General features: G+C 40.0%; 1 protein-coding gene across 1 annotated transcript in view; it reads right to left on the bottom strand.

The window, feature by feature from the left end:
• Nucleotides 1–12,931, bottom strand: part of LOC139822547 (lipase 3-like) — a 39,154-nt gene extending 26,223 nt beyond the window's left edge. Inside the window, exon 1 of the mRNA XM_071794380.1 lies at nucleotides 10,887–12,931. The gene's annotated coding sequence lies outside the window, so the exon portion shown is untranslated. The remainder of the gene's footprint in view (nucleotides 1–10,886) is intronic.
• Between the last annotated feature and the right edge of the window lie 1,174 nt (nucleotides 12,932–14,105).

Raw genomic sequence — 14,105 nt, 5'->3', positions numbered from 1 at the left:
ATACGGCGAAATAAAATCAAATACGGTAAAATACGGCGAAATAAAATCAAATACGGTAAAATACGGCGAAATAAAATCAAATACGGTAAAATACGGCGAAATAAAATCAAATACGGTAAAAAACGTTGAAATAAAATCAAATACGGTAAAATACGGTGAAATAAAATCAAATACGGTAAAAAACGTTGAAATAAAATCAAATACGGTAAAAAACGTTGAAATAAAATCAAATACGGTAAAAAACGTTGAAATAAAATCAAATACGGTAAAATACGGTGAAATAAAATCAAATACGGTAAAAAACGTTGAAATAAAATCAAATACGGTAAAATACGGCGAAATAAAATCAAATACGGTAAAATACAGCGAAATAAAATAAAATACGGTAAAAAACGTTGAAATAAAATCAAATACGGTAAAATACGGTGAAATAAAATCAAATACGGTAAAAAACGTTGAAATAAAATCAAATACGGTAAAAAACGGTGAAATAAAATCAAATACGGTAAAAAACGTTGAAATAAAATCAAATACGGTAAAAAACGTTGAAATAAAATCAAATACGGCAAAAAACGTTGAAATAAAATTATTTTTATATTTACAGATGGTTAAAAAAGCGACTCCACGATGTGGAGTCGCTCCAGAAAATGTGTCAAAAATGAAGCCACAAATAGCAACCAAATCAGCAAAATCTCAAGAAAGAAAAAAGTCAAGAAAAAAGATTAAAAAAAACAAGGACATTGATGTTCGTCGAGAAGAGAGATTAAGGAAGAAAAGAGAGGCCGAGAGAGCTAGAATGAAGAAAATAAAGGAAGACCCTGTGCAAAAGGCCATTTTTGTACAGAAGATGAAAGAGAAATATAGAAAAAAAAAAACTCGAGGGTAAAGTAAAAAAGTATCACTGAGTTAACCACAAAAGAGAAGAAAATTCGTCGTGCAAAACAAAATGCATGGAAAAGGAGTTCTAGGATGAACATCAAAATAAAGGAATCTCAATCCCAAACAACTGACAAAAACAACAATGATTCTATGTCCAAACAAGCCAAGGTGGGAGTAAAGCGAAGGGCCAAAAACATGAGAAAGTGTTATCGAGAAAATCAAAAACTGATTGAAGAGAATAAGATATTAAAAAAAAAGTGGATAAATACAGAAAGAGGATTGAGAGGTGTAAGAAGAAAAAACCTGTGTCAACTTCTCCCGCTTCTAACGTGAACAAATTTTTAAATGGACGACGTGTGGACAATGACATTAAAAAAAGACTCGTCGCCAATGAAGTTCTAACTCAACAATTAAAAGAATCCTACAGAGATTCCAAAAACGACAAATTTAAGCAAATTTTTGGAGAGTGCTATGTGGTAAAATTGTGAAAAAATATCGCAATTTAGCTTTTGTGAAGAAACAAATTGCTCCGGTTGAGTCGAGAAGAATACCTCAACATGAAGACCCACTGAAATTCGTCAGAAGATCGAAGCAGAGTCTACAGTTCCTCAAAGAAAAAGTTAAAAAATTCTTTGTTGAAAATTCCATTATTGATCCTGGGAAAAAACATTGTAAGAAAGTTAATGGTGAATTAACCTCTAGGCACTATATGACTGCCAGTGTCAAAGATTTGCACATCAAGTTTTGTGCTGCAGCCTCTATTCGAGTGAGTTACTCGTTTTTCGCACGATATCGCCCCTCATACTGTGTTGAGCCAAAAATTACGGGAAGAGACACCTGTGCTTGTTACATTCATGAAAATTTCCGACTTTTATTGAATGCCTTTCATAAGATGAAAATTATTGAAGAAAACTCGATACAACAACTAATCTTTTCTATGACATGCAGTGAAAGGTCAGAGAATTGTCTCTCCAGGGAATGCAGCAATTGTAAGACCAAAACGGTGAACATAAATCTTCAAGACATAAAGTGTACTAGTGATGAAATGAGCTACATGAAGTGGGAGGCCTCAACAGTGAAACGCATAAATGAAAAAAACTCAGAAACCTATCAGCATCGTCATGACTAAGAAAAGTAAAAAAATCTGTCAAATTCAAGAAGGGATTGACGTGTTCAAAAATAAGTTGAAACTTCTGATGGCTCACGAATTCCGAATCCGTCACCAGGACACAATCTTGAAGGAGGTGATACAAAATTTGAGCAACAAAGAAATGTTTCTAATTATTGATTTCAGTGAGAACTACGCGATCAAATATGGCACCGAAGTTCAGGCGGTGCATTTTGGGGCGAGTAGGGAACAATCGACTCTACACACAGGCATGTTGTATACTGCAGGTTTCCACAAAGGTTTTGCAACTTTATCACAAAGTCTCAGACATGATCCTGTGGCGATTTTGGTTCATTTGAAAAAAATTATGGATCATTATCTCTTCCAATTCCCAACAGTGAAGAAACTCCACTTTCAAAGTGATGGTCCAACTACCCAGTATCGAAACAGGAAAATGTTTTACCTCATTACTCAGGTTCTCCCTGGATGCTATCCGCAAATTCATTCTATCACGTACAATTTCAGTGAAGCAGGGCATGGAAAAGGAGCAGCTGATGGGATTGGGGGCAGATTAAAAAAATCAGCCGATGATGTAGTAAAATATGGAGGTGATATTCCCGATTTTGAGACTCTCGTTTTGACCCTTCGTACTCGAGTTAAAACGGTTCATATAGATGTTGTCACGAAAGAAGAAATTCAGAACATGGACTCTGTTTTGCCAACTCAAGTGAAGACTTTTGTGGGCACGATGAAAGTGCATCAATATTGCTGGGCAAGAGAGAATTGTGCTAGCGTTCGGTTCAATTCATTGAGTTGTTTCGATTGTTCCCCAGAACTCACTTGTTCTCACTTTTCGATAGGTTCAATTAATTATGACGTTCCATTGGCAGTTCCTAAACGAAGAAAAATGGGAATTGAACAACCTGAAGTCGATCGTTCGAGCGAGAAGTATTTGAAGAAAAGCAAACGAGGTGAAAATCCCGAAAGAGGACGTAAGAAAAAAGAAGAGACAATTGAAATCCGTGAATCTATTCATAAAGTGATTGAATCTAAACCGTTAAGAAGAAGCTCTCGGTATACGATTTTTCATTCTAAAATCTTTCTAAAACCTACCTCTCACTGTTTTATTTTTTATTTATCTGTCACACCTTTATTTTTTTCATCATTTTCAGACTCCGAAAGCAGTGATTGTTTTTCACACAACTGATATCTTTTAACACCTTATCACTAATCCCTATTCTTTATTAGTTCACTAATTTCTTCATTAGTTCCAGTCTTTCAGAATTATTTCTGTAATCAATAAGGTTACACAGTGAGATAAAGTAATGAAATTGAACTGTGATATACGAAAATGATATAGTAGTTATAGAAAACTTAAGGAGAGTCGTTTCTATTTAAAAAAAAATTCTGTGTTTAGGAAAAAAGCAATTAATAGTATTCAATAAATGTTCAAATGAATAAATTTAATTTGTTGGTGAAAATAGGGTATTTTTATTAAATCACGAAGTCAACTGACAGATTCCCTGACGTCAATATTTATGTAAGAATATCAAAATCTGCTAATTCCATACGAAAATGGTAAACCGGCATTTATCAAATTAAATTTTTTTGCTAATTGTGAATTTATCTCGGGAATAAGTAATTTTAGGAATTTTTTTGACATTTCCTCTCAAAATCACTCATTGTTGAGGTAATTCAATATTTTACTAGACATGCAAAGTCGACTCATTACCGCACTTTACCAGATCACTGATGAATAAGCCATTATGTTTCAGGTTTTTGATGTTGTAGTACGCTGGCTTTCAGGGTATGTTTCTGCTTCTATATTCACTCGAAAACAGGAAAAAAAAAATTTTTTTAGGTATATTTGAAATTGAGAGATTTGCAATCTGAAAAAACGCTATTTACGTAGAAACACCCATATATACACGAGGTGTGATCAAAAAGTTCGTGGAATTTTTTTTCCCGCGCTAGAATAAGTGTCCGAATAGAAAACTATATTTTTTTATATGTTTGGTACACTTGTGCTTGAAATATGTTCACAGTGGTAGCCATATTGAGCGCGTATTTCACATTCGATAGCCAAGTGAATAAATTGTGTTTTGTTGTGTTCGGCGATTTTGTAATACTTTGTAATGGAGAGGATCAAGAGTTTTTGTTGATTTGAAAAAGTATGTCTTTATTCATCTATATTTATGTTGTCCCCTTCAAAGTAAGCCCCATCAGACAAAACACATTTATGCCAACGTTTTTACCAGTCTTCAAAACATTTCTGGAATTCAGTTTTCAGTATAGCCTTTGTGCGTCCAGCGATTTTTGTTTAATGTCTTCAACGGTTGCAAATCGTTGTCCTTTCATGGTTTATTTCATTCTTGGGAAGAGAAAAAAGTCACACGGTGCCATATCTGGTGAATACGGTGGTTGCGGTATCAATACTTTGATCCTCCATTATAAAGTATTACAAAATCGCCGAACACAACAAAACACATCCAGGTAGCAAAATGATACGCCAAAGATATCGAAAAGCTAACCAAAAAAGGACTGGGACGACTTTTTAATTGGCTAAAAAGATTCCACTTTGACAACAAAATTGTGTCTCATGTCTACATAAACGGCACGTATGGATGTCCATACGCTAACTGTCGATGTCCGTACGCTAAGGCTGAATTTCCACTGAGCGCGTCACGCGTCGCGTCATCCAATCAAAACATCCCATTTCGATTCCGTCACAAGAATGTAATGAAATGGGATGTTTGGATTGGTTAACTTGTGACGACGCGACGCGTGACGCGCTCAGTGGAAACTCAGCCTAACTGTAAGGCTGAGTTTCCACTGAGCGCGTCACGCGTCGCGTCATCCAATCAAAACATCCCATTTCGATTCCGTCACAAGAATGTAATGAAATGGGATGTTTGGATTGGTTAACTTGTGACGACGCGACGCGTGACGCGCTCAGTGGAAACTCAGCCTTACAGTTAGTTACACTAAGTACATACTAAGTTCAATTCCTTTTATAAATAACATTGTCTAATGATACAGAATTCTATCAAGGAATATAAGAAATATATTTCTTTTTTCATAATTCAAAAGAAAGGACTGTTCTACGATAACCATTCATTTTTTCTTTTGTGTATTTGATACATTTATTTTACTCATATTGTATTTTTCTATTACAAATGTATAATTTTGTTCACGAATACTGGGAAGGTTTTAGGGCAGTTTCCCTTCCCCTATGCAACAAATGTTGGTATTCTTTGTATAGTTCTGCCCAATCTAAATTTTCTTAATTACATAAATCACGAAACGCAATCTCTCTCTCAATAACGGATTCTTTTATTTTTTCCTTCCTCACAAATTCTCGAGATCAGGCTCGTGCGCGAGCTTGTGCAAACACATTGTAAATGAAGAAATCGATAATAACGATAGCGATCAGAGTGATGTGGACGAGCATAATATAATAGATGTAGAAGAAATTGAAGAAATATCGAAACTACGGGTGTGGGCTATTGAATGTAAGATTCCGTTCGTACATCTGGATAAACTGTTAAAAATCCTTCAACAAAGACTTTTACACTACCTACATTACCAAAATCAAACCGAATCAAGTGCAACAAAGATGTGTAAGACTACCTAGAGACCAGCGAATATTTGTTCGTTTAATTTCGCTGCGATGTCCTACTCGTGAATAAAGGCCTTATAGTGTTAGGTGAAAAGAAGTACAAAGTTTTTGTTTTTATCTGGAACATAGGAAATTATTAAATGTAAAACTGTCGATGTAAGACTGTGATTATTTGCATCAAATATTGTGATTATTAATATCAAATATTAAGGTATTTTATTTTTAATTATAATGGTGTCATTTTATCACCCTATTGAACTTAATACCACTTCCTTTATCTCGTTGATATAGAGTCACGTTTGTCAATGTTTAATACATATTTATTTTCATGTTTCCTAATTTATGAGATAGTAGTTAATTTAGGAGTAGTAAATATTATTAGTTCAATTGACAGTCTGTTAAAAATAACTAATTAATGAATAATCTTTAAATAAATGCATTATATAAATTTAGAAATTGTACCTTATTGGCGCCATATTAGCGCCATACACGTGCCACGTTAAAAACTCGCTAGCCCCATGTCTGCATTATGATAGTACCTTATTGCCGCCATGTTAGCGCCGTGCCAGCACCACATCAGATCTGTGGCGCTAGCGGGAAAAACGTGACGTTTCGCGGATGGCGCTTACCAGCGTGCCATGCCAGCTCCTGAAGTGGCAGTGTGGAACGCTGGTCAGTGCCAGGCAAGCGCCCAGTCAAAATTTCTACCAGGGCAAGTACAATGATGTATCACTGCTGAAGATTTAGACGTTCTCAACGTTTATTCTCAGCTTTTTTCCGGTCGCCCCCACGGCGAAGCCACTCGGCAGTTCGATCTTCGACAGCTTTGATTTTTGTCCCTTCAAATGTGTTACGTACAACATCTGAAAAAGTAGACTATGAGACGTGGTAGCTTTTTCACGGCGAAGAACTTAACAAAAGTGTTATATGCCATGTACATACCAATTATGACCATGGAAACGTGAACTTGGAGATTTTTTATTTGTTCTCAGCTCCGAGGGTTCAGACGACTTGTTGAATTAAATCATCCGTCATAACTACTTCCATTGCATATTTAACGGCTTTTTGAACCGATTTTCCGCCAAATGTCTTGAATTTTTTTCATCTAGAAAATATCAACAATTTAAACAACTTAATTAAAATATTGACGAAACGATCCGATGTATTAGCACAGTTTCACAGTACTCGCATACGTACAAATTGATCTCGCATTTGTCCATTGTCTTTGAAATCACGATCGAATCTTTGTAATTCGTTAATATCATTGAATGGCATCTGGGGCAGAAGTGCATAATGACGATCTATACGCTCCACTAGGTTATCATTTCTTCGCACTACTTTCAGCAACTCATTTACTTTTTGTAGAATTAAATCCTCAAAACGCTTTCGATCCTCTCTACAATCATCTGAAAAATAATATAATTAATAACCACTCGGCATGTCATATTGCTGAAATATTAAAACGTTCAGAAATGATGCAGAAATAAAAATACATATTATTTTAATACGTGCTTATTGTATATTATTTTAAACATTTCAGCTTTTATTTTCTGTCAGTAAGTGCCTAATGTCTCATCGGAAAACATAGCTTCGATTTTCGTAAATAAAACCCTCATTGTACAATTTTATGTACTCTATGAGAAATGCTTGTAGAAATTCAGCAGCGGATGAAGGCTTTTTACTTCCATGAAACGCTCCAATAACGAATGGTTCGACAAACTGAGTTCAAACAACTTTACCTAATATGGGCTACAACTGACTCTTAGAACTCTTTGATAGAGGTAGTCCATTGATATTAATGTTAATTTGGAGAATCACAGAAATTTCTGTGTCAGCATTACGCTGCAGCAATACATTATAGTTTCTGTATCTCAACTGCTCCTTCAGTGCTCTCTCTAAGCCATAATGAACATATATAAGTACATACCTCCAGCGAGAGCCTGTATATCAATTCTGTTTGGCGTGTCACATAATGTCCTGGCATCAAACGAAAGCTCAGGATGACCAAATTTCTTTAACCCTCTCAAAAGATCGTTCACAAGGGATTGAGGTATTTTGTTTTGGATTGTCCAATAAGCAAGAAAATTTTGAAAATCAGTTATACTAGTGGGACGAGTGATAATCGATTGAGACTGATTCTCCATCTGGATATCTGTATTAGTCAGTGTCGGTCTTTCATTGATTAGTAAATTGAGATCATCTGCGTCATCAAAGCGTTCAAGATTATATTATCAAAGAAATCATCAATTTGATGACAAACGTCATTGGGAATATTAGAAGCACGAGCTGTTGGCGGTGAGCATGAAGGACTAGACGCAGCATTATTCGCTGCATTTGCTAAATAATCGAGATCCGCTTGCACAAGGGTGCGGATTTGTCGCCTTTGCTGTCTTCGCGAGAGCTCAAGGTTTCCACCGTCTCAACGGAGGGTGACCTCCTTTTAGACACGTAACGATTCGACACCGCTTGATTAGACACGCACTATTGGACACGTAACTATTGGACACGTAACTATTTAACACCGCACGATTCGACACCGCACGATTGGACACCGCATGATTTGACACCGCACAATTTGACACGAACATTGCACGATTCGGCACCGCACGATTCGACACGAACATTGTACGATTCGACACCGCACAATTCGACACCGCACTTTTCGACACGCACGATTCGACACCGCACTTTTCGACACGCACGATTCGACACAGCACGATTCGTCACCGCACGATTCGACACCGCACGATTCGACACGCACAATTCGACACCGCACGATTTGACACGCTCGATTCGACACCGCACGATTAGAAGCGAGAGCTGATATAAAAAATTAGAGAGTAACAGAACTCGCAAAGAAAGATAATAAATGAAGAACTATTACGTTTTTTTAATTGTGTTTATTTTTAATTTTATATATCATCATATACATAGTGTCATCATATACATAGTGTCTCACGCGAGTTCCACGCTGCCTACCGGCGGAGGTGGATGCGGGAGGGGGCCGAAGGCCCCCCTTGCACCCCCGCATGTGTGTGTGTGTATGCATATGACATCTACAATTTAATATAGTCAGGTTAAACTAATAAAATAATCTATTAATTTATCCTGACTATCCTGACTATATTAAATTGTAGATGTTATGCATACACACACACACACACACACACACGTGGGGGTGCAAGGGGGGCCTTCGGCCCCTCCTCCCTTGCACCCACCCCGCCGGTAGGCAGCGTGGAACTCGCTGTACAACTTAAAGTACATGCTAAGTTGTAAAGCGAAATTATAAAGTACATGCATGGGGGGGGTGCAGGGGAGAAAAGCCCTCCTGCTCACGTGCACTTACGCATGTAAGCCCCCTTGCACCCCTCCATGCATGTGCTTTATAATTTTGCTTTACAATTTAGCATGTACTTTAAGTTATAAAGCGAGTTCCACGCTGCCTACCGGCGGAGGTGGATGCGGGAGGGGGGCCGAAGGCCCTCCTTGCACCCCCGCATGTGTGTGTGTGTATGCATATAACATCTACAATTTAATATAGTCAGGATAAACTAATAAAATAATCTATTAATTTATTCTGACTATCCTGACTATATTAAATTGTAAATGTTATGCACACACACACACACACACACGAAGGGGAGAGCGAGGGGGGCCTTCGGCCCCCCTCCCCCGCACCCACCCCGCCGGTAGGCAGCGTGAAACTCGCTTTACAACTTAAAGTACATGCTAAGTTGTAAAGCGAAATTATAAAGTGCATGCATGGGGAGGGGAGTGCAGGGGAGCAAAATCCCCCCGCCCACGCATGTACTTAAACGAGCTTGTAAAGCGCGTCATAAACCCATGTGACACCTCGTTTCGCGTAGAAAGTGTATGCGTGAACTATTTTGACATATAGGAAAATAATTTATATATATTGTCACGACTTTTTGCACTCCCGGACCGCTCCGGGACGTGTGCCGGATCAAAAGGACTTAGGAGAGCGGGATGGTTGGCCTCTCCAGTGATTTCCTCGCACCTCCGATACTCCACGAAATGTTCCGAATGTTGGGCGCCAGACGCGTACATTCGCGTCCACGAAATCGCGAAAACCTAAACGAGACGCAAAACGAAGTGTGGAGGTGCGTGGAATCGGCTAGCTTGACCTAATCACGGGCGGGGTTAATGAAGGGCAGCGCGATATTCGGCGGGGTGACACGTTAATTTCATACTCAATCAGATAACAAAGAAAATAACATTTATTGAGTACTGGTTGTCGAGAAAATAACAACGTTTATCCATCCGGCTTCGATCAACACAAGATAAATTCAATAAATCAATCAAGAATAGCCGGTGGCGGGGTGTCTGGATTCATCTAACAGAAATAATATTAATGCGGACGCGAGACACCCACGGAGTATTAATTGAGTCTCTAATTAACACGCTGAAGGCTCTATTCTCAAACAACTAATAATTCGAGTCGAAAACCGTACGAAAACTCTGTCGCAATGATATCTTAATCTAACGCGAGTGATTCTGCTCGGGCGCAACGGAGAGGCGCCGAGTCATTTAACCAGGCAAAGAATACGATAACTAACGCAAAATACTGGATTAATGCGGTTCTCCAATGAGGCGGAATACCGGTCAACGCGAAATACTAGAGTCGCGATATCGCTAATAACCACGGAACGCCATGAAGAACTACGCAAGTAACATCTAAACTCACGAAGCGTGTGAACGCCGGTAATTTCTTAACAAGAGTACAAGTCTAACATAATTAATCAATCGGCGGGAACGACATTCGACCGCGATTAATAATGCCATCGATATCCCAACGTAAAATTCGAGGTTGTCGCGAGCAGGGACGCCATAAGACGTACGCAAGTAATACCGGACGCAACGTTTCTCAACGCGAGAGCACAATTATCAACCCGTAATAACGAGATCCGAACACAAATCGATACGCTAACACCCGACGCGAGAACACAAGAATTTTCCGACGCGAAGAAACGGTAACACAATTTACGAAGTACCGGCCCGTATGCTGCCGTACATCAAGGTCGCGAGGACGACGCAATATACTCGCGATATCGAACTCATTAACGCGCCTATCACGATCTCCAGGGATTCGCCATAACGCTTGTACCACGGTTCCGCGGCCACGATACCATTCCGAGGCCCTTCGCTCTCGTTATCGATCGCGAAATTACACTCGATCTTAACATGCGTCATCCCGAGCGAGAGCGTGCACCGGAGGGCGGTGTCGTGGCTTTACATTTCGCGATTTGCGGGCAACCTCACCGGTGATACGCCTCCTCCTGGGCTCCTCGCCGTCGCCTTCCACCAACGATCCTCGATCCGCCAGATAACGATCGACATACCCGACTCGGGGTGGCTATCGCGTATCTTAATCAAAACGTATTTTCTCGCCGACGGACGACCAGAGAGTGAAACGCTAGACCCGCTCGATGGCGGAATCGATACGGTACCCCTTCCTGAGGGGCGCGCGATCCAATCGGGCGCGAGCTTGCAAGCCCGCGGTGTCCCGGCGCAGTGCTGTCGATACGAGATCCTTCGGGGGCGTGCAACGGTCCCTCGGCGGCGTACGACTCCTCAATTCCGTCCTTAGCAGCGGACGAAACTCGGTTCGCGCCGGTGTGCCTCCGGTTTGACCCTGGGGCGGTGATCAGTCACCCCGTAGGTCGATGTTTCTTGGAGATCCTCTGCTGTAGCCGGGTTTTACCCAGGCGTCTGGGGCCCCGCTATTGGCGGCCTCGTCCGTCGCTGCCTCACGTGCCGCACGCCTGCCGCGTTGCTCTCGCCAGCCCGTGATCTCTGCTGCTTCCGTGTTTGCCACCCCTCCTCGGTTATCAATCGTCCTTGATTTCCTTCGCCGATTACTCCCTCGAAGGTTGGCCGTGGTGTGGGTGAGGTGCCGCGCGTATTACATTGCATAAAAACAAAAGAAAGTAATCAGAATGCGGAAACGCGATTAAATACGACCCCTGGAGATCTCGCCGTTGCCTCCCTGGTCCGTCCCTGGGCGCGAATTTCCGCGTCTTGTGACGGCGGCGGGGCGCCGCGACGATGCGGCGAGCCGCAACGTCACAATATATGCAACGTAATTGGAGAAGTTGGAATCAGGCTTGCTTAGAGCTGCAAAGCTGCTTAGGAACGGTTTTTCCCAAATTTTAGCCAAATTAATTAACGAATCTCATTAAACTTATGCTCGTTTTAATCAGTAAGATCAGCCGCAAGCCGGTACAGAGCCGGATTTTCCATTTTGGCTCTTAAAAAATTTATAATAAATAAAATACGGACTCGCAGCTAAGCAACCCGACAGAGGTCGGTAGTGTTACTCCTGTCGACCCTTAAAGTTGACAGGAATCAGGTTACGATTCCTGTCATACCGACGAGCTGTAGCGACTACGAACATCCCCTGTGGCCATATGCGCATGCTCAGTGGCCGCACGCGCATGCAAAAGTGCGCGAATTTGAAACGTATGTATACTTATATAATGCATATCACTTATTGTTAGCTTTCAATGATGAATATATCTTATATAATATATCAAAGTACATACGTGGGCGGGAGGGCTTTGCTCCCCTGCACCCCCCCCCCCATGCATGTACTTTATAATTTCGCTTTACAACTTATAGTCCAGGCAACGTAGGCGAAAAACATGCGTTATTTGGAAATTTGTTCTCGAAGAATGAATTCACTTGAAACCTTTTGGAAAGTGTTTTTCTACCCTTAAATGGAAAGGTTTACCTATTTATTTTATGTGCTCTTACCTATTTTTGGGAAAAAATGAAAAAAACCGATTTTTTAAAGAAAAATGTGAAAAAGTGATTATAATTAAAAAAATGTTAAATGTATAATCATAAAATTCATAGGTAATGTGTTTTTAAGGTTGCTGAATACGAATCTAAAGTAAAATTTTTAACATTATAAAATGGCGACTCAAAAGGGCGGGTAAAAAGCACAAAATTAATTTTTTTTTTTTTTAATTGTTACATTTGCCATACTTATTCGTATTTATTGATTTTCATCTTCATTCAATTCAATGGGTTCATCTTCATAAATATCTGGACATATCGGTACGTTTAAGCAGCCCTGATTCCATGAAGTAAGAGAGAAGGAGGCCGAACTCCGTGAAACAAAAGTGGTCCCGATTTGTGGCACCGAATTGAGAGGGAGTCCGCTGAAGGGAATGGATTCTTATCGATGGGCGCCATTTTCAACCTATAGTGCATGCAACATATACTGTAGGATTTTCTGTACTCATGAACGCACCCTAACCTTACCCGGTCAGCTGTATGTACATGTTGCGTATTGCGTCACTGGTCGCTGTATATGTTTGTTATTTCAAATGTGACAGGAAGTGACATGAAAGACTTTGTATTCATAATCTTACAATATACCCAATGATAGGTACTTACATGAAGTGTCATATTTTTGTCACGTATAGCACGCCATGTACAGGAAGATAAATCTTCCTTCCAGTAGGCCCACATTACCATCTCTTCTGTGATCACGGGCATCCAGTATTCTGATGTAAGAGTAAGACTTGTCAGATTTTTCTTTATTTCAGTCCACGTTTGCAACTCGTTATCTCCATTTACTGAACAACCTTGTTCGTGATGTAAGATAGGATTGTCTGATTCACATTCAGCTGGCACGGAAACGGAACAATTAACCGTACTCTTCAACTGACCCGTAATGCTCGTTTCTTCATTCTGCTGTTCTTTCAGTTTCTCCTCGTTAATGGGATTTAAACGACAGTAACTAATCTTTGATGGAAAAATAGATGGAACAGCATCTTCTTTCAACTTCGGTATTTTACGTTGTACCTTAATAGTTGCACCATCTGCCACATGAAAAATATCTTTTCTGAGAATATCATCTTTCTCAAAATGCAACTCACAGATGCGACTTTTTTTGTTCAAAAAATTGATGCCTCTCGCAGCAATTCCATTGTCACGCCAACATTGCAACATTTTTTCCGTGCGAGCTGTAAAAAGACTTTTTTTTGTGAAAGTCTCTTTTTTTCCTCCTTTCGTGGTGCATCCATTTATCCAACACGCCATTTCACGATATTTTCTTAATATATTTTCTTCTTAAACTCTTATGCACAGGTAAACAAACTGAGCACGAAGGAGCACGAAGTAAGAGACCGGAGCCGCCGGGTAAGGTTAGGGTGCGTTCACGAGATCACGAGTGCTGAAAATCCTACAGTTATGTTACATGCACTATAGGTTGAAAATGGCGCCCATCGATAAGAATTCATTCCCTTCAGCGGACTCCCTCTCAATTCGGTGCCACGAATCGGGACCACTTTTTCTACTCGCGCGCTATGAAGTTCGATCTCCTTACTCTTACTTCATGCCTGATTCCAGCAATTTTGCACACAGTTCCGTGCATTGAAGTCCAACTCTTCTACAACCGCAAGCTTTTCCGCAGCCAGTTCGACAGCCGCAAAATATCATTTTTAAAATACTGTCTGGAGCTGGAAGTTG

The sequence above is a fragment of the Temnothorax longispinosus genome, chromosome 11, assembly GCF_030848805.1.
Source record: "Temnothorax longispinosus isolate EJ_2023e chromosome 11, Tlon_JGU_v1, whole genome shotgun sequence".
NCBI classification, from domain to species: Eukaryota; Metazoa; Arthropoda; class Insecta; order Hymenoptera; family Formicidae; genus Temnothorax; species Temnothorax longispinosus.
This window is presented reverse-complemented; position numbering and strand designations above follow the sequence as displayed.